The sequence below is a fragment of the Narcine bancroftii genome, chromosome 5 (assembly GCF_036971445.1).
Source record: "Narcine bancroftii isolate sNarBan1 chromosome 5, sNarBan1.hap1, whole genome shotgun sequence".
NCBI classification, from domain to species: domain Eukaryota; kingdom Metazoa; phylum Chordata; class Chondrichthyes; order Torpediniformes; family Narcinidae; genus Narcine; species Narcine bancroftii.
The window spans coordinates 70387243-70413345 of NC_091473.1; the positions used below are offsets into that span (position 1 = coordinate 70387243).

General features: G+C 38.2%; 1 protein-coding gene across 2 annotated transcripts in view; it reads right to left on the reverse strand.

Annotated features, from left to right (window-relative positions):
• The window catches only part of ddr2a (discoidin domain receptor tyrosine kinase 2a), a 189663-nt gene that overhangs the window by 104819 nt on the left and 58741 nt on the right, over nucleotides 1-26103 (reverse strand). The window contains exon 1 of one of the 2 annotated variants that reach the window (XM_069937799.1): nucleotides 5960-6161. The exons of the other annotated variant lie outside the window; for it this stretch is intronic. The gene's annotated coding sequence lies outside the window, so the exon portion shown is untranslated. Of the gene's footprint in view, nucleotides 1-5959; nucleotides 6162-26103 lie in introns of those variants that run through there. 2 annotated transcript variants of the gene reach the window in all.

A 26103-nucleotide genomic window follows, 5' to 3' on the forward strand; every position in this document is an offset into this window, starting at 1 on the left:
TAGATGATGGAATGGATTGCATTTTTATTAATCATTTCAGGCTAAATCCAGATGAGTATCAATTTTTATAGATAATACAATACCCTTTATTCAACACAATGTGGCATCAGATACAAATGGTCACTTTGTTATTGTGACAGGGAAATTGTATAATAAATTGGTGCTGTTTGCTAATGTTTATGCTCCAAATGTGGATGGCCCTGGATTCTTTGAACTTTTTTCTCATTGTTTCCTGATCTGAGCTTTCATTTTTCATTAGTGATGGGAGATTTTAATTGCTGGTTAGATCTGGTTTTAGACCATTTGAGTTCTAAATTAGTCTCTTGGAATAAATTGGTTTTCTTCATTCAATCTTTTTTATTAAAATGTTGTTTTATGGATGTCTGGCATGTTTTTTAAACCCAGAAGGCAGGGATTATTCTTTTTTTTCTTCTGTTCATCATGTGTATTCGTGGATTAACCTTTTTTTTCTGATAGTCAAATGATCCCACTAATTCAATCTTGCAAATATAAAAATATAATCATTTCCAATCATGATCCTGTGCTTATTATCTTTAAATGTTCCCCATCTTCACCAAAATAAACAGACATTGCAGTTTTAATTCAACCCCATTATCTGATAAAGATTTTTTTAAGTTCTTGGAGGAACAAGTTACTCTCTTTTTTGAAAAAAAATACTGTGTAAGAGATTTCCCGTCTTATTGTTTGGGATGCTTTTAAGGCTTTTATTAGGGGACAAATTATCTCTTATACTGTAAGTATTAGGAAGGAACAAGGCTAATAAAGAGAAAACTGATTTAGCTAATCAACCAAAACAATTACATCAAAGGTATGCTTTGGTTCCCGACCCTACTTTATATAAACAGCATGTTGAAATTAAAACTAAATATGAGCTTCGTCTAGCGTATTTAATTGAAAGCCAACTTTTAAAAGCTAAATGTCAATTCTATATTCTATAACCAAATAAACCCTTTTGTCGTCAAGCAGCAAATCAAAGATATTTGTAAAGCTAATGGTGTTATGACAAGTGATCATTTAGAAATAAATGATACCTTTAAGGAATTTTATTCTGAACTGTATAGTTCCGACTCTCCTAAGGATAATATTTTAAGGAATTTTTTTGGATCAATTGAATATTCCTGTATTATCAGCTGCTATGAAAAACAATTTGATCAACCCATTTGCATTAAGAAATGGCTGAGGCTCGATGTTCATTGCATTCAGGTGAGTCACCAGATCCTGCTGTGGAGAATTTTATAAGGCTTTTTCCCCAATACTTACACCTTACCTATGTTCTGTTTTTTTTTCTTTTTATGAGGATCCATCTCGCTAATTCTAAAAAAGAATAAAAATCCATTTGACTGTTCTTCATATAGACCAATTTCTCTACTCAACATTGACACTAAAATTCCATCCATAGTTTTGGCTTGCAGATTTGAAAATATCTTGCAATTTATTGTATATGATGATCAGACTAGATTTATTAGAAAATTGGTATTCCCATTTCAATATAATATTTTCAGGTTAAATATTATTACTCTCCTTCTAAAGATGTGTAATATCTCTGGATGTGGAGAAGGCTTTTGATCACGTAGAATGGAATTATTTATTTAAGACTTTAGAAAATTTTAATTTTGGGTCTGACTTTATTCAATGGATTAAATTACTGTATCTATCCCCTTCTGCCTGTGTTCTTACTCATTTTCAGAATTCTAAATCATTTAAACTTCAGTGTGGAACCTGACAAGGATACCCTTTAAGTCTATTGCATTTTGACCTGGCTCTTGAACCCTTAGTTATCACCTTTTGAGAATCTAATGATATTGTTGGCATTTCAAAGAAGGACACAGCCCAAAAGGATTCACTTTATGGTGATGACTTATTGTTTTTTATTTCTAATTTTGAGACTTTATTGCCTTCTAGGCTTTCTTTAATTTCTCACTTTAGTCAATTTTCAGGTTATAAGTTATATTTACATAAAAGTGAACTTTTACCTTTGAATAATTTACCATCAATAAATATTAACCATCCTCTTAAGATAGTAAGAAATCAATTTACTTATTTAAGTGTATTAATTATTTAAAAACTATAAACACTTATTGAAAGAAAATTTTCTCATTTTTATAAAATAAGTAAGAAAGGTGGTATCAAATTGGTCACCCCTTTCATTATCGCTGATTGGTTGAATCAACTCTATTAAAATGAATATTTTACCTATATTTATATACCTTTTTCAGGCTTTTGCCTGTTTTTATTCCTAAGTATTCTTTTATTCCCTTGATTCAATTTTATCTTATATATGGAACAATAAACACCCTCACCTAAATAAAGACCATCCACAAAAACTTTTTAAAAAATGGAGTTTAGCCATACCAAAGTTTAAGCTCTATTATTGGGATAATAATAGATATATTAATAAAAAAAACCTTACACTTTGGTCAATATTATATTAACTGTGAAGACTGTCCAATATAGGTCTTTTTGGAATCTAATTATGTTACAAATTTTTCTATTATTTTTCTTCTCAGATCCTCACTTCTCATATCTTGAAATAAAATAACTGACCATCCAGTGGATAAAAATACTTTGAGGATCAGGATACAATTTAGATAACATTTTGGTTTACTAAGATTTTATTTATAGTCTTATTTTTTTTTAAATTATTTCTTTATACCTTCCATGATTGACATAGCTTTAAAAAAACATATAGATTAGACATTAAATGTTTTAAGGAGTTATTTATCAAGTCTTGGTTCTGTTGAACACTGTCAATTAAATATAGCTTACCAAATACTCATTTTTTTTGTTATTTACATATTATAGATTTTTGCAATCTCAATTACATGCATTTCCGAAGAACATTGTTAAGAATTTAATAGATATAATTTTTAATTCACAACCTTATTATAATAGTTCAATATCTAACATTTATGACATGTCATTGGAAATAAGAGAGGCTTCCTTTGATAAAATTTAAAAAGCCTGGGAACAGGACCTAAAGCTTTTAATCTCTGAAGAAACTTGGAATATAATTTTTAAATTAGTTAATATCTCATCTTTATGTGCTCACCATTCTCTCCTACAATTCAAAATAGTTTATGCGGCTGTATCTCCTTGTTGTGATAGATGCAACAATGTAGATGCTTCACTAATTCATGTCTTGGACTTCCAGAGTCTTGGAAAATACTGGAATTAAGTGTTTCAAACTTTCTCTGTATTTTTTTAAAGTTAATTTTAAGCCTAATCCTTTAACTGCCTTGTTTGGTATTGTTGGAGAGAGTGGCATAACTTTAACAGCATATGACTTGCATGTATTAGCCTTTATTTTTTTATGGCTAGATGGACATTGCTTAGCCTACACATGCTCAATGGCTACATGACGTCATATCATGTTTACATTTTCAAACACTGTGGGGACCCTTTTTGAATTACTTTCAAAATCTTTGATTTGATATTAATGCAGAAATGATAACTAATAAGGTCATTTATTACTTTGATAAGGAATTTTTCCCCTCTCTTTGCCAGACAGCTTTGTTTTTGGTAGTGGGATTAGATTTTCTTTTTATAATAAAATATTTTTAAAAAAAGACATTTAACCAATGTTTTGGGCCCGAGCTCTTCATCAAAATACGAGAAAAAAGTAGGGAGCCACCCCATTCTCTACCATAGTTAGACATTCTTCCCTTTATGACAGATTAGATTCTGTTACAGAATGATTCCTACCATCTCGTCAAGCAACAATACGCATCAACTTCAGGAGCTGCTAAAACTTGTATTGCATAGCCTTAATTAAAACAAATTTGTATTGGGCCCACGCTGTTGTGATCAACAGCTATGTGGATAACAGAGGCTGCATTAAGAACACATTATAACTATCAGTTGCAAAATGTTGGCAATCAACAGGATTCCAATGAACTTGCATGAGTCACAATTCCAGTTGCTATTTTAGTGGCTCATCAACTTAATGCCCAATAATGATTGAAAATTTATTGTTTGTATCAGTTTTATCTTGCTCTCCCCTTTTTTCCTGAACTATTTTTGCATTATACCTACTGCAGTTATTCATGAATTAATTTATTTGATTAAATAAAGGGATGCAGATTTCATATTTGAGAAAGTTGTGGTAATATGACCACCAGCATACTGCAGGGGACAATCTCTGTACCTACAGGAAGATCATCTAAGGGGCTGACTCCATCTGGCCAGCTGTCAATCAGCCAACCTGAAGCTAAATCTGAACTGGCCCCTCCTGAGCCAGTCACACTGGGAGCCACCAAGGCTTCAACTGGTGTTCAGACTTTTACTGGAATAAAGCCTGTTGTACAGTCTTTTGAGTTTTGCGCTTGCTGGCTGCTACCTCAGCGCACCACAAAAGTGACATCTTTCATTGAAAGATTAGTTTAACCCTTTCATTCAGCACTGACTCTGGTTTACTAAATCATTGCAAAGCAATTTACTTCAGAGTAAAAAAAAAGGACAAAAGGCATCAAAAGAGACACCCAAAAGCTTTGTTGCTTGGGTATATTTATGGGGTTTCTTAGTATCAGGGAAAGCTGAAGAGGTAGCAGTATGCAAGAAGGGGAATTGGAATATCAGCCTGACAGTGTAAGATAAAGTGACAAGTCTGCAAGCATATGCATCTGTCTAAAGAAGAAGCTATAAGAAATATAAACAACAGAGAGGCAGATGCTAGAAAACTTGGGAAATCACACACACTGCAGAAGGAACTCAACAGGTGAGGCAGTATCCATCTTAGCTTCATGAAGGGGTTCAGTCCGAAAGATCAACTTTTCTTTGCCTTCTGTGGATGCCACCTGACCTGTTGAGTTCCTCCACCATTTTGTGCATTTCTCCAGCTGTTAAGAAGGATTGAGTCAATGGTGAACAAGAGAATTTATGGGATGGAGATTAAAAAACAATGGAATAAGAAGAAATGACAACTCAGTTCTTATTTTATTGATAACCAAGTGAAAAGTGACCAACTTAATGCATATTGCTAACTTCATGGAGCGTTGAAGGGAGAAATATTGCATTAATCCTTTTTTTTAAATATGATTTAGCATGTATAAAAAAAGTAACCTCAACTTGATATATATTTTAGAGATTCTCCCAGCCAATGTACAAGTGACTGTGGCTCTAAGATGAGTTTTTCATGAGCACTGAGTGATTATGTTTGCTCTTAGTCTATGACTCTCAAGAAGATAAAGCATTACATTTCATGCACATAGAGACTGTGCTGAACTCCTGTACTTCCATAACTCTGTGGGTGAGTAGTACCATAATCACAAACAAATTATTATCTGAACAAAATCATCAAGGACATTGCTTTTAAAATTGGACAATAAAAAGAGAGACTTGTGCATTAATTCTGGAAAGTAAATATTGGAGAACTGTGTGAAATTCCTCATTCCTGATTCTTGAGAATAGTGGGATGTGACTGTGAGGACAAGACAGATTTCGTTTTTGTTTAGCATTAAACTATTCCTATGCAAATTGTGAAAGTACCATCAACAACATTTGTTTGTCAAGATTCATAACTTTATTCTGAAGTTAATGGAGGCAGAAGATGGAATAAAAGTTTTTTTGCGAATGGAGAAGTGATAAAGTCATTAAGCAATCTGCATAAAAGAATACATGGTGCTGAATAGGGTGAGCAAATACATTTCATTTTTGCCAGTAATCTCAAAATGTTTGAAAAATGTGTATCCTGAGACTTTGGCTTCTCATCAATTATTTTTCTTCAAGTGAAAATTTTATAAAGAGTATAGAGCCACAGATATACAGATCCAATACACATAAACTGAATGATACCAGCTTTGGAAGTTTAGCAGAAATGTTGGACTGGATATGGCAGTTTATAATAGACAGCAGGCGATAAGTGAGTCGGTTACAGAGGAGTAAACAGGAATACAAAATCAACAAGCACAGACTTGTGTCTTCCAACTGTTGTCTCACATACCTTAGTCAATTGAGAGAAGAATATCGTGGTAATCCTAACTTCCCTGCAAAAGGATTTCAATCACTTCCGAATCAAATTGGTAGAATGTTTCTCATCCTTCAAACAGTGCATTAAACGTCTAGAGTCCTGCTCTTGAATGGTAGAGCCCAGCTCTGATGGAAAGCAGGTTTTAACTTGGGTTTTTATAGACAAAACCATTCATTAATATAATTCATATGTCTGTCTGGGCTTTTGACCAATGAAATCAGGCACAGATAATTATGCAATTCAATAATCTCTGCAAGTTTGAATGGTTGAAGTATTCATTTTTGCCATGTTTATATGTATACTGCACTTTAGGATTTTAAAGCTTAAACAGAGCCCTCACCAGCAATAACAATAGAAACATTTTCAAAGACCAAAGTGAAAGTAATGAAGCTTTTCAAGGAGTAAATCACGCCAGTCAAGCAAGTCTAATAGCTGACCACCTTCGAACAAAGCAGAAATGCTAGACCTTCCTGCTAGACCATCGTCATCTCCTAGAAAGACCTTGAGTTCGTATACTCTCTAGGTTTCCTTAATTTAAATCATTCAAGAAGTCTCTCGAACAATTGAGCTAATCTTTTCTCAGATTCAGTATTTGCCACACAGCATTCATCCAAGAGGTTGGAAACTGGAAACCATAGCATTCCGCCTTGCGTACAAAAGCTGCCAGGAATTCCAGATGTTTCTAATCGTGGATATAGTTATCCTTGCACAATGTACCCTATGCTGCTTGAAATGGCAGTTATTTATATTAACAGTGTCATTACAGACAGACGCATTGATGATTGTACCAAAACAGCTTGGATGTTAAAAAAAAACCGTTTGAATTTGATCAAAATGATTTCTCTCTCCTTTTTCACTTCCCCAGCTTCAAGTTCATACAGAATATCCCATTATTAACCATGTTTATTCCCCCAATTCTCCTAAAGTTGCTGGGATTTATTTTGCTGGCACAAGGAGTGGAGCTCTTTCCTTTCTGCTTGTGATCACTCACAGTCATAAAGCCACATCAATAGTGGTTAATGGAAAAGGTGGTCAACTGCGGAGAGCAAATGATGAATACACAGCTCTTGATCCAAAACACAGACAGTATGTTTGAAGGGACTTTTGACCCATTCTCAAAAGAGAAACAAGAATCAAAAGCACATTTCAAGCTTGCTTTTTTTAAATAAACTGATTGGCAATTAATGGATTTGGATTTAATCTCATTGGTAACAAGATTGGTGAGGTAAGGCAAGTTTTTTTTCTCCATTTGTTAGATCTGATCTTCACCATCAGGGATGAGTGGAAGCTGGTTCAATGGCAACTTCCAAAAGAGATTTAGATAAGTACTGAAAAAGAGGGAGGAGTGGGGTTGGGGGCTGTGGGATAAGTGCAGGGTTAAAAAAAACAATTTTGAGTAAAGGGTAGGAGATTTAAAGATTATCTGAGGGATTCCTTTTCAGATGGATTGTACTGCTGAAGAGAGGCAGAAAAAGAGTCGCTGACAGTAAATAAATAGCCAGACAAGCACTTGAGCTGCTGAGGCATGAAAAGTTATGGACCAAGTGCTGGAAGGTGAGTTTAATATGGGTCAGTGCCCATTATTCAGTGTGGATGTGATGGGATGAATGACCTCTTTCCATGCTGTTTGATTTTGTGACGCTTGACAGTACTTTATTCTAAATCTATGTCCTGCAGTTTTATTTAATCCTGTTCCCTTGCACTTATCCAACAGCCCTGTAACAATGGACTCATTCAATACTGCACGATACAAGACATAGGACCAGAAATAGGCTATTCAGCCCATTAAGTCTGTACTGCTATTCAATCATGAGGTGACCCATTTTCCCACTCAGCCCCACTGCCCAGCATTCTCCCCATAACCTTTGATGCCCTGGTTGGAACCATAATTCCCTGGTAATATTGTGACATAACTGAGATTTTAAAAAAAAGCATTGGAGGGGCCATTGAGGCAAGTTTCAGCCATTTCTGCAACATTAACTTTTTATACTAGCTGGAGTACGAACAAGGAATGACTATGAATTATTAAAGTAATTAAGGGACAGCACGGTTAACATTGAGAATGGCATGGTTAGCACACAGGGTAGCACAGTTAGGGTAGTGGTTAGTGGAATGTTGTTCCTGTGAAGTGTCCGGGGTTCGAATCTGGTGCTATCTGTAAGGGGCTTGTATGTTCTCTCTCTGTATATGTGGGTTTCCTCTGATCATTCAAAATGAACCTGGGGTGGAGGAGCAACTGGATGTAATTGGGTGGGACAGGCTCATGGGCCGAACGGGTCTGTGGTTCAGCTGTGTGTCTAAATTTAAAATGTTAAATCTGAGCAAAATAAATGGGAAGATGTTGGCTTGATCTAACACACTAGGCATTTTGCAAATAAATCATGAATATCCCTGCAGAGACTACAGTGGCAGTATTAATCATGCCTTCGTGGTTTGCCCTCTCACCTCTGAGACAGAAGGTTATTGACATCAAATTGCTAGCTACTTCTCAATTGCAGTCCTTCACATGGAACACTATAGCTCCTGGGGGATATAATACATCCCATGCCAAAGGTTTGAAGAGAAGCAGATTCTCTCTGTTATATCCTGGTCATTATTAAATATCAATCAACAACTTTGGTCATTTCTATTCCTTAATTCCCCATATACCAATTATTCTTGTAAATGGCTAGGGATTAGACTGTGGGAGAAATATAATTTTATTACTTTTCTAAATTTTTTAAAATTTAGACACACCTCACGGTAACAGGCCCTTCTGCACGACAAGCCTGTGCCACCCAAACACCTCAATTAACCTACAACCCCCTATGTTTTGACCATATAACTATAAAGTAATTGCAGCACAGAAACAGGCCAGTTTGGCCTTTTGAGTCCATGCCGAATACCTTCTTCCACCTAATTCCAATGACCCACACCTGGCTCATAACCCTCCACACCTCTCTCGTCCATATACCTTTTAAACATTTCCTTAAATATTAAAATTGAACCCACATCTACCACTCTCTGAGTGAAGAAATTTCCCCCTCATGTTTTCCCTAAACTTTTCCCCCTTCAATCTCAATTCATGTCTTTTTGTTTGAATCTCCCCCATTCTCAATAGATATTATTGTTTTATTTAACCCTGCACTTATCCCACAGCCCCCCACTCCTCTCTCTTTCTCAGTACTTACCTAAATCTCTTTTGGAAGTTGCCATTGAACCAGCTTCCACTCATCCCTGATGGTGGAGATCAGATCTTAACAAATGGAGAAAAAAAAACTTGCCTTACCTCACCAATCTTGCTACCAATGAGATTAAATCTAAATCCATTCATTGCCAATCAGTTTAAAAAAAACCTTGAAACCCAAGGAGCATTCATGTAAATCTCCTCTGCACTCTCTCCATTTGGTTGATATCCTTCCTATAATTTGGTGACAAAAACTGCACACAATATTCCAAATTTGGCCTTACCAATGCTTTATGCAACTTTAACAGGACATCTCATCTCCTGTATTCAATACTCTGATTTATGAAGACAAAATACCACCCTAACTACATATGACTTCACTTCCAGGGAATTATGTACCAGAATTCGTAAATTCCTTTGTTCTACTGCACTTCTCAATTCTCTACCATTTGACATACATAACCTTTGCTGATTAGTCCTACCAAAATGTAGCACCTCACGCTTCTCAGTTTTAAACTCCATCTGCCAACTTTCAGCCCACTCTTCTAAATGGCCTATATCCCATTGCAAACTTTGCAAACCTTCCTTGCTCTCCACAATAACACCAATCTTCGTATCATCTGCATACTTACTAATCCAATTTACCACCCTAACATTCAGATCATTAGTATAAATGGCAATCAACAATGGACCCAGGACCGAACCCTGAAGCACTCCACCAGTCACTGGCCTCCAAGTTGACAAACCATTTTTCACCACTACTCTCTGATATCTCCCATCCAACCATTGTTCAATCCATTTCACAACTTAATACCTAACGATTGAACATTCCTAACTAACCTCTTAAGTGGAAAATTGTCAAAGGCCTTACTAAAGTCCATTTAGACAACATTCACGGCCTTCTCTTCGTCAACCTTCTTCGTAATGTCCACGAAAAATTCGATAAGATCTGTTAAACATGATCTACCATGCACAAAACCATGTTGACTACTCCTAATCAGTCCTTGGTTATCCATCCCTAGATTCCATCCCTAAGAACACTCTCCATTAATTTATCTACCATCAACATCAGACTCGCCTGGTTTACTTTTAGAGGCTTTTTTTAAAACAGTGGAACAACATGAGGTACCTTCCAACCTCCCCTGTGGTTAATGACATTTTAAATATTTCTGTCAGATCCCCTGCTATTTCTACACTAACCTCCCTCAAGGTCCTAGGGAATATCTAGTTAGGACCTGGAGATTTATCCACCTTGATTCTCTTTAAATATACCTCTTCATTAAACTGTATATTTTCCATGACCTCACTACTAACTTTTCTTACTTCACCTGACTCAATTTTCCTTTCTTTAATGAATACTGAAGAAAATAAATGATTTAAAATTTCGCCCATCCCTTCTGACTCCTCACATAGCCTACCCCTCTTATTCTCGGGGCTCAACTTTATCCCTCACTGTTCTTTTATTTTTTATGTACCTGTAGAAACCTTTTGGATTTTTTTAAACTTTGCCTTTATAATTTCTTTCTTAAGATTTATTTTGCATTCTTTCTATTCCTCAAGCACCTCATTTATTCCCTGCTGTCTATACCTATTGTACACATCCCTCTATTATACACATCCCTCTTCCTCCGAACCAAATTCCAACATCCCTTGAAAACCAAGGCTCCCTATATTTTCTAACCTTTCCTTTAATCCTCACAGGGACATACAAATTATGTACTCTCAAACTCTCCCCTTTGAATATCCTCCCAATCCACACCTTCTAAATCCTTTTGTATCCCCTCGAAATGAGCCTTTTTGTAATCAAGAATTTCAACCTTATGCCCAGCCCTTCTCCATAATTAATCTAAAACTAATAGTGTTATGATCAGTAGACCCAAAGTTTTCCTCAACACAAACTTCTGTCACCTGACCTATCTCTAATAGGAGATTCAATACTCCTCCTTCTCTAGTTGGTTCTTCTAGATATTGATTCATAAAACTTTCCTGATCATACATGACAAAGTGCAACCCATCCAGCCCTTTTACAGTATGGGCGTCCCAGTCAATGTGTGGAAAGTTAAAATCTCCTACAATCACCACTTTATGTTTACTACATGTATATGCTATCTCCTTACATATTTGCTCCTCCAATTCCCTCTGTCCATTTGGGGGTCTATAATACACCTCCATTAGTGTTTTCATGCCTTTCTCATTCCTCACTTCTGCCCAAGTAGTATCACTGGATGAGCCCTCCAATCTACCTGCCATAGCACCGCTCTAATGTTTTCTCTAACAAGCAATGCGACTCCTCCAACTTTTATCCTCCCCCTATTCTAACATGCCAAAAGCAACAGAATCCTAGAGTGAGAGAAAACTGGAACACGCGGAGGAAACCCATGCAGACAAGGGGAGAATGTGCAAACTCCTTACAGACAGTGCCAGATTCGAACCTGGGCCACTGGCACTGAAACATAAGAAATAGGAGCAGGAGTAGGCCATTCAGCACATCAAGCCTGCTCCACAATTCAATGAGATCATGGCTGATCTCTACCTACCTGGCTTTCCCCCGTATCCATTAATTCCCAATGTAAAAGTCTATTCAACCTTATCTTAAATATATTTACTGAGGTAGCTTCCACTGCTTCAATAGGCAACCAATTCACATATTCATCATCCTCTGGGAAAAGCAGTTCCTTCTCATCTCCATCCTAAATCTACTACCCTGAATTTTGAGGCTATGTCTCCTAGTTCTGGTCTCCTCAACCAATGGAAACAACTCTATCTTATCTATGTCTTTCATAATTTCATGTTTCTCATTCTTCTAAATTTCATCAAGTATTGTCCCAGATGACTCAATCTCTCCTCATAGGTTAACCCCCTCATCTCTGAAATCAACCTGGTGAACCTCCTCTGCATCGCCTCCAAAGCCAATATATCCTTGCTCAATCAAGGAAGCCAGAACTACAGATATGGCCTCACCGATACATTGTACAGTTGCAGCATAACTTCCCTCCATAACTTCAATCCCTCCAGCAATGAAGGCCAACATTCTATTTGCCTTCTTGGTAGCCTGCTGCATCTGCAACCAACCTTTTGTGATTCATGCACAAGCTCTCACAAATCCTTCTGCTTGGCAGCATGCCTCAATTGCTTGCCATTTTAAATAGTATTCTGATCTTCCAATTTTCTTTCCAAAGTGGATAGCCTCACATTTACTAACATTATACTCCATCTAACAGACCCTTGTCCACTCAATCTATCGATATCTTTCTGTAGGCTCTCTGTATCCTCTGACAATTTGGTTTTCCTCTCAATTTAGTGTCAAATTTATATACACTACATGCTGCTCCCTCTTCCATATCGTTTATGTATATCAGACAAACTGAGAAACTACTGCTTCTGAAAGATTATTTTATGCACTCGTGACGTTCTTTTCATTCATTCCATGGAAGATACAAACACTTTCTTTGAGATTGGCAAGAATTAAAACAGGAGAAAGAAATATTAATGTATCTTACAAGAAATAAAATCCAGTTTGTATGATTTAGAGCAGTGGTTCTCAACCTTTTTCTTTACACTCGCATACCACTTTAAGTAATCCCTATGTCATAGGTGCTCTGTGATTAGTAAGGAATTGCTTAAGGTAGGATGTGAGTGGAAAGAAAAAGTTTGAAAACCACTATTTTAATTGTACCTAATTGACTGGTTTTGTGGCTGGTTTCATAACTCCAAAGGAAATGGGCCAATGACAATTTTTCTCAAGCAAAATATTTCAGTAACAATTGGGTCTAGAGCAGTGATTCTCAACCTTCCCTTCCCACTCACATCCCATCTTAAGAAATCCCTTACTAATCACAGAGCACCGATGGGTCTGAGATTACTTAAAGTGGAAAGAAAAGGGTTGAGAACCACTGAATTAGAGCCTGTCTGGCTGGTAGGTGGCAATGTTTAACCTGGAAAAATTCACATTAATTCAGATATTTCTTAAATCTGGGTCATTTTTGGACTTACATTCTCCAGGAAACTTGGAGAAGGAATTGGCAATCAAGTCCTTCAAGCCTGTCCTACCAATTAAAATGGTCATGGCTGATCGGATTTGGCCTCAACTCCTCTTCTGTGCCATGCCCTTTAATTCTTTAATCTATCAAATAGGAATCCAAATCATCTTAAATATTTCTCATCATCCAACTTCCACCACCCAATGGGGCAGATAATTGCAGAGGTTCGCCATTCGCTCCGAGAAGAAATTTCTCTGTACTTCAGTTTTAATTATGAGCCCCTATTTTTAGCAATTTATCTTTGTTTGAGACTCCATGCTCATGTAATCATCTCACCATCGACTCTGTCAGGCCTCTTAAGATCTTACATACTTAAGTACGGTCACTGATCTAAAAATCAAGGAATACAAATCGAAATTATTTTATTAGAGGGGAATGGCTTCTGCTCTCTTGGCAGAAGCCATTCCACTCTGTTTTGATGGACTATTTTGAATACGTTCAATGGTTTGCTTGTGATGTGCGAAAGGAAATGATTGCTGATTCTATTGGAATAAAATTCTTGGAGCAACATTCAAGCACAACCATCAATTGTACAGGTTTAATCGTGGCTAAAGCCAGAAAAGCAATTTTTTAATCCCTGCCACTCTCTTGCATGTCCCGCAATACTTCTCCCGTGGCAATAAAAGGATGTTACAATGGAGATATCCTCCAGAACATTTGGCTGATACACCTCAGTATAAAAAGTAAACCACACCCAAATACACACAGGCCCTTCAGCCCATCATATCCACTCCAATCACAGTTTATTTTCCCCACATATTTATCAACAACTCCTCAAGACACTTACACACTAAGGACAGTTTACTGTCACCAGTTAACCTACCAACATCTTTGGGATGTTGGAGGAAACCAAGGCACCAGAGGGAACCACATGGTCACAGGGAGGACCTGAAACCCCACACAGACAGCTCCAAAGGTAAGAATTGAACTTGGGTTGCTGGAACTATGAGCCAGCAGCTCTACCTGTTGTAAGACTGTGCTGCTATTGGGTCAGAGAGTTTTACAGCACGGAAACAGGCACTTTGGCCATCTTATCCCTGCTGACCAGGTTGCCTGCCTGGGCTAGTCCTATTTTCCTGCATTTGGTTCATTTTCTCCCAATTCTTTGCAGTTCATGCACATGGTCAAATGTCTTTTAGATATGACAATGCTATCTGGCTGAACCTCTTTTTCTGTCAGCTTGTTATATATACCTACCATCCTCAATGTGTGAGATAAAAACCCCATCAACTCCCTTTCAAATCACTTCTCTCTCAATTTTGAGTCTATGGCCTTTAGTTTTCTTATCCCAGAAAAATACAATGGCTAAGCAATGTCTTTGCCTTCATCAAATTGTCTTTTATCCTTGCTCATCATAGGGGAGAAAGGGGACACAGCGTTAAGATTCAGGGGAGCAGATGAGAGTAGTAAATCTATGCAACTCCCAGCCCAGTGGTGCAGTATTAGAGGCAGCCTCATTAAATGTATTCATGACACAGATGGATAGATTTTTGAATAAAAGAGGAATTAGGGATTATGAGGAACTGGCAGGTAAATGGAGTCGAGTCCTTGGCCAGATCAACCATGATCTTATTGAACGGCAGAGCAGACTTGATGGGTTACTCCTGCTCCTATTTCTTATGCTCCTATCACAGCTGGGTCGTGTCCTCAGCTTCACTTTCCTCCCCAATCACCAGATCCTGATTCCATTAAGAGTCCAAAATTCCATTCATCTCAGCCCTAATATAGTCAACAAAAGAATGTCCATGGCCTGCTGATCCGGTAAATTCCCTGTTATCTGGAATTTAAGCAAATGGCAGCCTCTAGCAACCAGAAAATAAAGAAAAATTGCAGAAAAGAAATTCTAAAAAATTATGAGAGCTTAAAATTATCTAGCCTGCTCTCCCTACTCCCTCGCAGTTAGTTCGCCAATCACACAATCTCACTTATCCGGCATCTACCAATCCCAATAGGTGCCAGTATTGGGTGTTTTTCTGTACAAAGATTTCCAAACAATCTTAGACCTTGGTAGAAAGAAATTTCTCCTCACCTGATCCTAAATGACCAACCCCGTTTTTTGACTCATCATTCAGAGCATAAGAACGGAACTAAAAGGCAGGAGTTGGCCATTCAGCAATTCATGCTTGCTCCATCATTCAATAAAGTTGTGGAAGACATTTTTAGCTTAGTCCGACTTTCCTTTAATCCTATATTTCTTGATTCTTCAATGCTCAAAAATGTATTAAACTCTGTATTGAATATACTCTACAAATGACAAAAATTCTACACCCTCTAATGGAAGAAATTCTTCTCATCTCAGTTCTGAAAAGCCAACATATTACTTTGCAATCAATCCTAGGCTCAGGACTCTCCAGGCATGGAAGGACCATCCCCTGCACCTTTTCTGTATGAACTTAGTAAAATTCAATGAAATTTTCCTCTCGTTCTTCTGAGCTCCCAAAACTGCAGGTTCAATCCACTCAATCTTTTCTCAAAGCCTTCCCCCAGGAAGAACATTTGTTTCACCCCTTCTGGGCAGGTTCAGAGTAAAGGGAAGGTCTCCTGCTATTATATTTTTCATTCTGGTTACAGAAATCTCAAAATCAGAATTTTTTTCATGAGCATGTCACCAAATTCATTGCTTGTGGCACCTTTACAGTGCAAATATTACTTTAAACTACATTTAAGAATCAATAAATGAATGCAAAAATAAGAATCAGTGAGGTAGTGTCTGTGGTTCATCATCCATTCAGATGTTGGCAGAGGGAAAGAGCTGGGTGTTCTTCTTTAGGCTCCTGTACCTCCTTCCCGATGGTAGCAGTGAGAATAGGGCATAGCCTGGGTGGTGAGGGTCTTTAAGGATAGAGACATTGCCTTTTGTAGATGTCCTCGCTGGAGTTCCATGATGGATCTGGCTGAGTTAACAACTCTCTGCAGTTTTTTCTTGTCCTGTGCATTGGCACCTCCATACAATACCATGATGCAACCAGTCAGAATGTCCTCCGTGGTACATCTGTAGAAATTTAAATTAGCAAGACTCTTTGGTGACATACCAAATCTCCTCAAATTCCTGGTGAGCCTTCTTCATGACTGCATTGACATGGAGAACCCAGGATAGATCTTCAGAGATGGTGATATCCAGTAACTTGAAGTTCTTAACTCTTTCCACTGCAGATCCCTCGATGAGGACTGGTTCATGTTCTCCTGATTTCCCTTTCCTGAAGTCCACAATCAACACCTTAGTTTTGCTAACATTGAGTGCAAGGTTGTTGTGAAACCACTCAACTAGCAAATCTCTCTCTCTACCTCATTGACGACTATGGTGTCATTGGCAAATTTGTAGACAGAATTTGAATTGTACCTAACCACATAATCATGAATGTAGAGCAAATAGAACAGTGAGCTAAGCTCATATCTCTGACATGTGCCTGAGTTGATCATCAGTGAGAAGGAGGCGTTGTTTCCTAATTGTACTGACTGTGGACTTCTGATAAGGAAGTCAATGATCCAATGCAGAGGCCCAGGTTAGAGCTTGTTGACCAGCAGTGAGTGTACGACGATATTGAAAGCTGAGCTGTAGTTGATGAAGAGTAGTCTAATGTATGTGTGGCCCTTGCCTAAGTGATCCAGAGCCGAGTGGAGAGCCAATGATATTGCATCTGTTGTGGAGTAATTGTGATGGTAGGCAGATTGCAGTGGGTCCAGATATTTACTTTTGGTCATGACCAAACTTTCAAAGCATTTAATCATATGAGCACTACTGGGCAATTGTCATTGAGGCAACTTATTCTGCTCTTCTTGGGCTCCAGTATGAATGATGCCCTTTTGAAACAGGTGAGAACCTCCAATTGCAGCAGTGAGAGACTGAAAATCTCCGTGAACACTCCAGCTAGTTGGTTTGCACAGATTTTCACTACCCTGCTAGGTACGCCATCAGGGTCTGACGACCTACGAGGATTCACCTTCTTGAAGGATGTTCTGTCATTGGCCTCAGAGACAGATATCACAGGGTCTTCAGTTTCTGCAAGGATTCTAACAGGTACTTTTGAGTTTTCCTGAAAGCAACCATAAAAGGTGCACAGTTCATCTTGTCACGAAGCATCACAGCCATTTATGGTGTTCGGTCTTGCCTTGTAGTAATGGCCTGTAATCCCTGACATAGCTGGTGAGTATCTGACTTTGTGAAACACGAATGTCTGCATATGCTGAAATTGTAGTAAAAACACGGCTGATCTCGCAGCATCCACAGGATGTAAAGATATATTATTGACGTTTCAGGCCTGAGCCTTCTCCAGGGTATTTAACTCTGTCTCTAGCTTCCCTTCAAATCTTTTCACCTCACATTAACTAATTCACCACAAAATAAGAATTGTCGCCCTTTGTCATTTATCACACATTTCTTGTCAGGACTTGTGCACAACCAATAACTCATGTTAACATATTTAGGTAGGAGAAAATTCACAGAACATTAGCTCCAAAACCACAGACACATGCAAAATGGAGAATGTCATTAAGATTTGTATATCCTTTGTGCTCCAGAATTATGTATTATACAAGAATGAAGAAACAACAATCAATTGCAGGGGTCTGATTATGTAACTGTAGTTCAGTTGGGCCAGGGAGTCATCTATTAAAATCAAAGACACTTGAAGATGCTGGGAATCTGAAATAAACACAGAAAATGCTGGAATCACTCCACAGGTCAAGCAACATCTGTGGAAAAACAGAGATAGTGCTTCGTAGGACAAAGTGTTTTTGACCCAAAATGCTAATTTTGCTTATTTTTCCACTCCTTTGAGTGTTTACAGTATTTTATGCTTTAATTTTAGGGAATCATCTGGTCCTTGACACCTTTTCAAAAAATGGTTCACAGATTCTCCAAATTTCTTTGAGGTCCAAACTGCCACCTGAACCCTGATTCGTCACTTGCCCCTAACAACTTCACTATCCCATCTCCAGTATATTCAGAATGATGAAAAATTTAAAAAGCATTTCTATCCTCCTATTTTATGGAGTGAAAAACTCTTGACATTTTTTTTTCCAGAGCAAACATTGAGATGCTGGAGGAACTCGGTGGGTCAGGCAAAATCCATAGGTGGAAATGATCAGTCAACGTTCCAGATCAGGAGATGTTGAGACTGAATTTGTGCAAGGAAATTAGCTGACTATAAAATCCAGTCTCCCTTTGGAAGTTGCAGGCACTGCTCATTTAGATGATGGTATCTAAACAAATGAGTAATGTTGCTAATTGATTTGAGCTAGAATTCCCTTAAAAAATGCTTACCAAGTTGATAGCAAGGCTTCAACATGCTTTCCATATGAAAAAAATTAATAAAGAAACTCATGTAACAGAAGTAAGAAAGAAATCGATAGATGGGAGGGGTATGGAGGGAGAAGGTCTGTGTGGAGATCAGTGGGACTAGACAGAAAGAGTTTAGCACAAACTAAAAGGGCTGAAGGGCCTGTAGTGCCATGGTTCAACATTATAAATAAACACAAAGGATAACATTTTAAGGCTCAATTGCCAATAATCTATTGCTAGTGATAAACCTTGGAGAATACATTTCATAGTTTAAACTCTGGTCTGAGAAAACATCACAAAATTAGCCCCAAAGTGCAAAAAGTAGGATTCAAAAACTATAGAAAGATGTATATCAAAAATAAACTGCTCACTATTATTAAAATCATCATAAATTATTTTTAAATGAAATGGAATTATTGTTTCATAGAAACTTTGAAAATTGGGGAACAGCAGTCCTTTCAGATTTTGGATTCTCCTCAACCATACAACCATCGAGGAGTCACATGATGGAGTAGTGGACGGTAGGGGAATACCAGCAGAAAAGAAGAAATAAAGTGAAGAAAATACAAATATATAACAAATAAATGATAAAGTTGTAGATAAAAGAAAGAAAATGGCACCCAGGAAGGAAAAAGTACAAACGGGAGAAAAAGAAGAAAAGACACCGGAAGAGAAAGGAGAAGGCCTTACCTGCATGAAGAAACATGGAGCTGTCATGGAGAAGAGAGCCCATTCTCCGAGGTTGGTGATGACCCAGCAGAGTCACGACCCTCCGACTGTTGGACTGCAAAAATGGCTCTCTGAGCCAAACAAAAGTGCGCAGTATGCTTACTAAGGAGAAGGAGAACACCGACGGGAGGGGGGCTCAGCAGAGGAAGGGGCAAACACAACACGACCAGTTGAGGGATGCCCGACACTAGGGCACTCGGAAGAAGAGGAAAGCGACAGGAAAGGGAGTGAAAGGAAAGAAGAGCAGTTACAGGAGGCCCAACAGATGAGTAGCCCAGAAGAAGAGAACCAACAGCAAGAAGCCAAGCAAGAAGCCCAGCAAAGTGAGACAAGCAACTCATCAGGAAAGTCAGAAGAGACACAGATACAAAGAGGAAAAGTAGAAAGCACAAACTAAGGTGCAGACACAGAAGAAGAGGAAGAAGAAGACCAAGATCTGCACAGAGAAATAGAAGGTAAAACAGATGGACAGAATATAGATAAAGTTTTTTTTTCAAGAACAAATGAGAGCATTAAAAGAATGGTTGACATTAGAATTTAGTGAAATTAAAAGAAAAATGAAAAGTACAGAAGATAAAGTGAATAGATTAGAGCTGGTCATAACAGAAATAGGGAAAAGATTAGAAAATGTGGAAGAACGAGAAATGGAAGTGAATGATTTAAGAAGAAAATTGGAAAAAAGTGATTAAAAAGTTAGAGCCACAAGAGTTGTTCGCTCAGAAAATTGATATGTTGGAAAATTATAGTCGGCGAAACAACATAAAAATAGTGGGTCTAAAGGAAGATGAAGAAGGCACAGATATGAAGGAATTTATAAAAGAATGGATCCCAAAGGTCCTGGGAATGCCAGAAATACAGGAAGGAATGGAAATAGAAAGGGCACACAGAACACTAGCTCCAAAACCACAGACACATCAAAAACCAAGATCCATTTTAGTAAAATTTTTGAGATATACAACAAGAGAAAATATACTGGAGCGGGCAAGAAATAAAATCAGAGAAGACAATAAACCATTGGAATACAAGGGTCAAAAAATACTTTTTACCCAGACATAAGTTTTAAACTCTTAAAGAAGAGGAAGGAGTTTAATACAGCAAAATCGATCCTCTGGGAAAAAAGGTTATAAATTTATGTTAAGACATCCAGCTGTGCTTAAATATTTATCCCTGGGGAGCAAAACAGACTGTTCTAGGATCCGGAGGAAGCACAAGAATTTGCAGAACACCTGCAGGACAGAAGGAGAGATGAAGAGATGTAACAAGAATGAAGAACGGCGATAAAATATATATAAAGATGTAAAAATAATGTATATGTAAGAACTAAAGAAGGGAAAGAGAAGGGAAGAAAAGAAGTAAGGGGAAAAAAAAGAGGGTGAACTTTGTTATATGTGTAAAAAAATGTCTTTTCTGCGGGGTTGGGTGGGAGAGAATAACCGTCAATGCGAAATCAGTTGATGCTTGCGAGCGGGTTCGCAATCCAAATGGAGAGGGGAGTTGTGGTTGCCTGGCAAGGGATAACGGGCAACTCAGAGATGGGGTGGGGAGGACATTTAGGGCTAAGGGAATATTAGATGTGGGAGTTGTTGAAGTATTTTATGTTTTAAATGTGTTGTCATACATTGAGTTCAAAAAGGGAAGACTGAGAGATGAAAATGGGGAAAAGGGGGATGGTGGTGGTGAGGAAGCGGAAATGAGGTGTAAACAGGATATGAGATGGCCATGTTGAAATATATGACTAGAAATATTAATGGAATACATAACTAAATTAAACAGAAGAGGCTATTAAATTTACTGAAAAAAGAAAAAAATAAACATAGCATTTGTGCAGGAAATGCATCTAACTGAAGTAGAACATAATAAATTAAAGAGAGACTGGGTAGGGGACGTAGCGGCAGCATCATATAATACAAAAGCTAGAGGTGTAGCTATATTAATTAATAAAAATGTACCAATCAAAATAGAGGAGGAAATAATAGATCCAGCAGGGAGGTATGTAATGATAAAGTGTCAGATATATTCAGAATTTTGGAATTTGCTCAATATATATGCACCTAATGAAGCGGATCAAAAGTTTATGCATGATATTTTTTTGAACATTGTAGATACGCAAGGAATATATTGATAGGAGGGGGATTTTAACTTTAATTTGGATCCAATGTTGGATAAAACTGAACAAAAGACTTGCAAAAAGAATAAAGTGGCCAAATTTATGGTTAAATCAATGCAGGAAATGAAACTTATGGATATATGGAGGAGGCAGCACCCAAGAGAGAAGGAATACTCATATTATTCGGTAGGCATAAAACATAGAACAGTTGGAAAGGGAGATAGTAAGTACAGAAAAGGATCTAGCAAAAAGAGAATTGGCCGACAAAAAAATAAAATACGAAACATTACAAACGTATAAGGTAGAGAAAAACACAATGAAAATAAAGCAGAAGTATTATGAACTAGGAGAAAAAACACATAAAATATTAGCCTGGCAACTTAAAACAGAACAAACTAAAAAAAACTGTATTGGCATCAAGGAAAAGGGACAAACAAATAACAATGGAGATTAATGAGAACTTTAAGGAATTTTATGAACAATTATACCAAACTGAGAACGAGGGGAAAGATGATAAAATAGAAGAGTTTTTAGCTAAAATTGAACTACCGAAATTGCAAGAAGAGGAACAAAACAAACTGATAAAACCATTTGAAATAGAGAAAGTACAGGTTATATTAAAAAAAAGCTTGGAGAGGGTGGATTCCAAATAGAATTCTATAAAACATTTAAAGAGTTATGCTAATGGTAATTGCTAAAGCAAACAGTCAGGGAGATAATGGACATCCCTGCCTCGTTGACCTACTTAATTTAAATTGTTTTGGTACATATCCATTTACTGTTACCTTCATCAATGGTCCATTATATAATGCTTTAATCCAAATAATATATTGTTCAGGTACATTGGACCTCTAATACTTTGAATAAATAATTCTATTCTACCCTGTCAAAGGCTTTTTCTGCGTCTAAAGCAACAGCCACTGTTGGCGTTTTATTTCCTTGAACTGCATGAATTAAATTAATAAAGTTTCAGGAACAACAACAAACTCAATCAGGGACTCATTTTAGGACTCTTACTTCTGCACTTTATTGATTTTTTAAATTCTCTCTCTATTGCACAGTTCATTTACATTCATTTTCTGTTTACAGTTCTTTATTTGTTTGCATGTATACACCGTGTACAGTATTTTTTTGCACTACCAATAAGTGGTAATTTTGGCTCGCCCGCAGGAAAAAAAATTTCAAGGTTATATGTGCTGTCATGAGTGTACTCTGACAATAAATTTGAGCTTGCAGAACCCACACATTCCCAAAGATCTGGATTGTGAAAAATGACTATTAGGAAACAAATCATTACAAACTGAAAGTTTTGGAAAAGCGCAGAGCTACACAGCTGTAATAGCTTTTTCCATTCTATATCCCAGATTCCAAAATGTTTCAGGAAATCTTTCAGGATCTGAAAATTAGATTTGAAAACAAATCCAAATGGGGAATGTGATAAAATTTGTCTGGCACAAAAATTATCCACAAACATGCCTTGTGATATTTGCCTTTTAATGAAAATTACCCCACAGACAAAGATCCGGAATCCACAAAGGACTTGCATGGAATTTCAATTCATATTACTCTTGCGAAAGACACATGGAAAAGATTTCATAAACATTACAAACTTCCTTTTCCAAGACAGAACCCTGCAATGTGGAAAACATTTGTCAATGTCTTCAAGGCTCTTGAAAGGCTTTTGCTTGTGAAAACAATATAGCTTTCAAAAAAAATCTCTGCCAAATTCTTTTGACTGGCACGAGAGGTGGTGAACAAGAATTGCACATGGTGATATTATCACACAGTGGTACATTTATAACAACTTCTCACAAGCTCAGGAAGTTCTGAAGTACTTCACAGAAAATGAACCTATGAGATATGCCAATCAAGAGTTAGCATTACATTTAAATAAATGAAGTACATTTGGAGTGTTGCAAGCGTTTCTTGACAGGTAAATAAAGAGCAGTCAAAGATGAAGTGTGATTTCGATAAATTAACATTTTATGGTAATAAAAATTCCACCCTTCTCAGACACTATCTCAGCTCAGTTTGAAATAGACCATATTTGTGGTTATATTACATTGTTGGGTAGCATTCAATGTTAACAAATTCAAATGATGCAACTATAACACAATGTAGATTAAATTTAAAAATGTTAAATTTAGATATATGGCACAGTCGTCAAAGGCCGTGAGTCTCTGCTGCCCAATTTACACACCATTAACCTATACCCAAGTAGGTTTTGAATGGTGGGAGGAAACCGGTGTCCCAAAGAAAGCCCACGTAGACACGAGAAGAACATACAAACTCCTTACAGAGAGCATGGGACTGAAACTCTGTTCCCTATGACTGGTTTTGTGCTAACCGCTACACCATCTTTGATGGAGGAGCATTCCTTATCAGTTTGCACAGCCAGCACTGGAGTACAACTTCAACACAACTAAGAAGAAAAGTTGGAGCCCAAGAAGTATGTGATAACCTGCTTAGATGACTGCTGACCAATGGCACTCACATCCACAGTGATCAAGTGTTTTGAGAGGATGCTGTTGAAGCACCATTTTTTACAATGGAGCGATCCACTTTCATGGATCCTTTCTAATGTGCCCTAATGCAGCAACAGGTACATGGCATATGCACTGGCTTTATGCAAAACCCTGAAACACCTGAACAGCAAACCTGCATACATCAAGATTCTCTTTATTGAATATAGTTCAGTTTCAACACCATCATCCCTTCAAAATTAATCAGCAAACTCCAAGACCTGGTGTAATTGAATCCTGGATTTCCTCACCTCCAGACCACAAACAGTCCAGACTGGCAAGAACATCTCCTCCACAATCTCCATCAGCACCGGGGCACCGCAGGGCTGCATATGTAGCCCCCTGTTCTACTCAATTTACACCTTTGACTGTGTGGTATGAATTGACAATATCATATACAAACTTGTTGATGATATAATAAGATGAGTCAACATATAGGAGGAAGATTAAAAATGTGGTAAACCACTGTTAAGTATAGTAGTCTGGTCAGGCACACCTATTGGCTGATTGTACCTATGGCCCTCCCCATAGGCTCCTGTATAAAGTGCAGGAGAGTCAAACAGAATGGATGTGCCTTTGTTCTTAAGTGAATAAAAGCCTATTGGCTTCTCAATAGTAGTCTTTCGAGTAATTGATAATGCATCAATTTTATTCACTTAAAGATTTTTTTTTCCAATGGAGCAGATCCTGAAGCCAGAAAAGTTGGATCAACCTTTATTCGCCTGAGGCATCCACCAACTTTGGCTGCGCTGTTTTGAAGCATTCCTGCAGGCTTCCTCCATCATTGTTCAATCAATGTACAAGTGCTACACTCCCGGATCCACACTCTGGTGCACTCAGGAACTCTACATCGTATCATGAAGCCATAGACATATTCAAAGGACAGTACCTGTGTAAAATCAATGTCATCTACACTAAACTCCTCCTAGTAAGCTCCAAACAATGACCTGGTGAGTCCAACACCAAATATCTTCAAGCCCTGTGAGCACTCAGCAGGGCCTGTAAATGCAAGGCCGTGTCCGCCATGGAGGACCTGACCTTGGACACCTACATTGCAGGGATCAGGTCAAACTACATCTGATAGAGACTCTTGGTGCAAGGATAGCTCAGTCTGCGGAGAGTGCTTGAACTGGCAGGTATGCTGGAGGTGGCTCTCTAGAACATGGAGGTCTACTCGACCGACAACGCAGTCGCCTCGTGGTTACCCTGGGTGCTGTCATCATGCGACTCCACCATAGCAGCAGTGCTCTGCAACCACCTCCTATCACTTTCGTCCAGCTCTGGTGGCAACCCGACCACAGCCGTATGTTCCCGGGATCCTCAAAATGCTACTTCTTCAGCCTGGGCAAGCATCAGAGGAAATGCCCAGTGAAGGATTTAACTTGCTCCAGCTGCAGGAAGAAGGTGCAAGTCCAAACCCCTTCCTAGCAGTATCGCATGTGGATTGTGGGGCCGCCATTTTGGGTGCCATCTTCGGGATCCAGCAGCACTGTGTGTGGGCCCTGGGGGCTGCCATCTTGGACACCACTGTCTTCCACAGCAGTGATGTGCAGTTGGCATTGGCCTCCAGCACACTTGACTAGGACAGCCCACATCAACTCGTCAGGTCGATGATGGATATTCAGGTAAACAGCCATGAGATGAGCTGCTTATTCTATAGTGGGAGCACGGAGAACTTTATGCACTCGGACACAGTGCAGTGTCTTTCCCTCACAGTATTGCTAGTGAAACAGAAGGTCTCCTTGGCATCCAAGGCTCACACAGCAGAAGTCAGGGGCTTCTGCATAGTGACTCTAATGGTGCAAGGTACTGAATATAAAGACTTCGGACTGATGGTAAAGCTGCAGCTCTGCACTGCTGTGCTATTGGGACAGAATTTTCAGTGTCTGGTCCCCATCCACCCTTCCCTGTGTATAACAAACAATTTTTATCCATCCACTGGGTGTCACCTGCCCCTTGCAACTTCCCCCCCCCCCCACCAAATTGCACATTACCAACAACCCAACTGCTCACCACACACGACCTGCTGGCTCTCCACACTTAAAATAACCCCTGTCGTTATTCGTCAACTTGACTGTAAGCCCTTCGCCACTAAAAGTAGGCAATACAGGGCTTTCATCTGGGTAGAGGTTCAGCACTTACTCAAGGAAAGGATTATTGAAGCCAGCACCAGCCCCTGGAGAGCATAGGTAGTGGTAGTACCAAATGGGGGAAAGAATAGGATGGTCATCAACTACAGTCGGACCATCAACAGATACATGTAATTGGATGC